Source organism: Saccopteryx leptura, chromosome 2, assembly GCF_036850995.1.
Source record: "Saccopteryx leptura isolate mSacLep1 chromosome 2, mSacLep1_pri_phased_curated, whole genome shotgun sequence".
NCBI classification, from domain to species: Eukaryota; Metazoa; Chordata; class Mammalia; order Chiroptera; family Emballonuridae; genus Saccopteryx; species Saccopteryx leptura.
Window position 1 is genome coordinate 289,035,776 of NC_089504.1, and position 3,730 is coordinate 289,039,505.

Below are 3,730 nucleotides of genomic sequence, written 5' to 3' on the forward strand. Positions count from 1 at the left end.
TCTAACTTGAATTCCACAAGGTTTATGAGGAGGGCATTGCAAGTTTCAGTCCTTTCCTTTTCTTTGTCTTACTATTATTGGATAAAAGAATTGTTACTTTTTATTCAGAGCTTGCTTTCTTTTATCCATTTTCCTTAACTTCATAGTCAATTATCGAGTCTGATGTGAAGTCTTTAATTTCTTGCTTCATTTTTACTTCTCAAAATACAAATACCCATTGTCATACTGAGCTATTAAAAACTAAATTAATGCTGTTCAAGTGAACCAATCAGGTTCTTGGAAATCACGTATCGGAGTATGTGAACCCTTATCTCATGCAATCAAAGTGTAACTTTAACATTTTATAGAGCAACTGCCCCTCACATCCATGTGCATTTAGGGTTATTCCCTCAGTGCTGCTTTTACTGTGTCATGTGCAGCCACGACACTGGGTTTATCTCCTCCACAACAGCAAACCCTTCACGCCATGTCCCCTCCAAATCCCCAGCACCAGAAATGATGAGGAGATCGACAATTGCGAACGTAATTACATATGTTCCCTTACTGATCAGTGTGAAAATTTCCTGGAGTCTGTATACCAGAGCATATTATTTGGGGTCCAGGTTATATGTGTTCTTAGTTGGGCTAATACGTTCTCACCAACAGCAGAGTTCCTACAACTCTGCATTTCTGCCAGCAGGCAGGCTCTGAGTAGTGTAGATTTTTTTTTAAATTTTATTTATTCATTTTTAGAGAGGAGAGAGAGAGAGAAGGGGGGAGGGGCTGGAAGCATCAACTCCCATATGTGCCTTGACTGGGTAAGCTCAGGGTTTCGAACCGGCGACCTCAGCATTTCCAGGTCGACGCTTTATCCACTGCGCCACCACAGGTCAGGCTAGTGTAGATTTTTGTAGCAGACCAATGACCCCACTAGAACATGCAGAAAAGCTGGATCCAATTTAGTAAATCTTCTCTTTGTAGTGACAAGCAAATCCCCACATCAATCAAAGGTTGCAAGCCCAAAGCCCCCAAGAGAAATGACACTCATTGGGTGACCTCAACCATCTGTACTGCTTTTCCTCTTCAGGCATCTATCCATGTCCATGCAGGGGCATGTTGGATGACCTTCCATCACATTGTACCCTTGACATCTGGTGATGATTTGAGTCCTCTTTTAAGAAAAATACAGATGGCGGTATCACCCGGGGTACCGTTCACACAGAGACAGGTGCTCTGGCATACAGAACACTGGTTAGTGGAGTGATCTGTCTTCCTCTTGCCCTGTGGCTGTAATTTTATGAAAGAGTCCTATTGCTTGTCTCTCTAGTCAACTCTCCACTGCCTGGGTTAAGCCTATCAGGATTTATTTTTTTCCTTTTCAGTTTTCAAAATTGTCATAAATCACATTACTTGAAATTTACCATCTTTACTATCTATATTTTAATGTGTACAGTTTGTTGCATTAGGTGCATTCATGTTGTTGTGTAACCGTAAGCCCCATCCATGTCTAAAACATTTCATCTTGTAAACTGAAACTACATCTGTTGGACAATAACTGCTCCTTGCTTGCTCCTCCCAGCCCCTGGCAACCACAGTTCCACTTTCTCTCCATGAATTTTACAACACTAGGGCCCTCATTAAATTGGAATCATATGGTTTGGTGTCTACTTATGCTCACTACCCTTCTTTCAGCTAACCTGAATTGTGACAGGAAAAGTTGGTGGCCCGTTCACAGCGACATGTCGCTTCCGCTGGAAAGAGAGGATAACTAGATATTGTGATCTTTTCATAACTGCCGAAATGAACTTGAAGAGGGAGAGAGTTGATGTGACGTGGTTCCCGAGGCTCTTCTACATCTCAGCTCTCTCAGGTGTCTCCAACACCATAAGGCGTGTCGTTCCAGCACTCAAAATTGCTACTGTCTTCCATTTATTTTCTCATCTTTATATATCTCATAAATAATATCACCTCATTACAATTGATGACCACATTTACAGATGTTATCTAGTGAGATCATGTTGAGTATCCTCTGGAGAATGATTCTTAATTCCTATTTGGTGCTCTGGAAAACCAAGATATAAAGAAATGAGTCTTTTCCCCGATCACACAGAGAGTTGTGCTGGGGTGGGTTTGGAAGTCAGAACTCCTGACCCTGAGTCAAGATGTTTATTTCTAATCACATTTTCTTATAATTTACTTTTTCATTCAACCAGTGAATGAGAGTTTGTCAAGTGTCAGGATTCGGGCCATCATGTCAAGTCTTGTCCGGGTCCTCAGGGAATTCCTTGCCCAGTTGTGGGTAGAATACCTAAATAGGATCAGAACAATGTTGGAGTTGAAAAATAGTGATGAAAAACTGTTATGGGATCCAGTGAGAAGAAATAAAAACCATTTAGGAGATTCATAGAACCTAACAGAACGGGTGGCTTTCAAATGGTGTTTTGAAGTGAAAGCTCACTTTTGCAGGTGGGAAGAGAGCAAAGGGAACAACATGGAGAAGACATGAACGTCCTAAAACAGCTGATGTGTTTGACCCACACCCCTGTGTTTTCCACTTCGCGGCACCATAAACACAGCATGAGAGACATCCTTGAGCGCGTTCCCCTGTAGATATGTGGAATACTTTCCCAGAAAACTAATGTCTGGTGATAGAGAATATATGTATGTCACTAAGTATCAGGGAATATCTCATTGCTGCTCTAACGTGAATTTCACAAGGTTCATGACCAGGGCCTTATAAACTTCAGTCTTTTCCTTCCCTTTGTTTCAATATCATTGGATAAAAGGATTTCTACTTTTCATTCAGAGTTTCATTTTTCTTTCTCACTCTCCTCAATTTCATAGTAAATTACTAATCTGAAGTGAAGTTTTTGATTGCTTTGCTACATTCTTCTTTTTTTAAATTTGTTAATTTTATTTTTTTTTAGAGAGAGGCAGGGAGAGAGACAGAGAGACAAGAACATTGAACTGTTCCTGTATGTGTCTTAACCAGGGATCAAACCCACAGTATTTGTGTATCAGAATGCCTCTCCAACCAAAGAGCTATCTGGCCACGTTTTACCCTATTTCCCCATATATAAGACGCAACCAGGTATAAGACACACCTTAATTTTGGGGTCTGAAATTTGAAAGAAAATGTATTACATAAAGTTATTAAACTCAAGTTTTATTCATCATAAAATTCATACAACTCCTTATCACTGTCAAAACTCCCATCCACTAGCTTGTCCTCATTTGTGTCTGATGACGAATCACTGTCTGTTCTGGGCAACTTACCAAGGTGCCAGCTCCCCCACATATTTGGGTTGATTAGCCTTGGTTCCCAGGCGCTTCTATGTGTGGCCCCTGGAAGACTGCCTGGTAGGACACAGGCTAGCTAACACAGCACGTTGACATCACCACTCTGATGTAATTGTTGATGGGATACCGGCTCCCTTCCGCTATTGTCCCTAAGCCCCATATTTACCCACACCAGCACTGCTAGGCAGAGGAGACAAGAGATAGGAGATATTAGAATTTAGGAGACTTGAGACTTAAACACTGAGGATGGGGGGAGCATCAGAAGCAGAAGTAGCAACAGCAGCAATAGGAGCATCAGAAGCAGCAGAGATGAAGCAGCAATAAAGCATTACAGAATGTACCACCCTGCCTTCAGCTCCTTGTGCTTTTCTTCACCTTGGGAATCTCACCGTCTAAAACATCCCTCATGGAGCAGGTGTGCTCCGACACCATCTCTCTCAGGTGTCTCCAA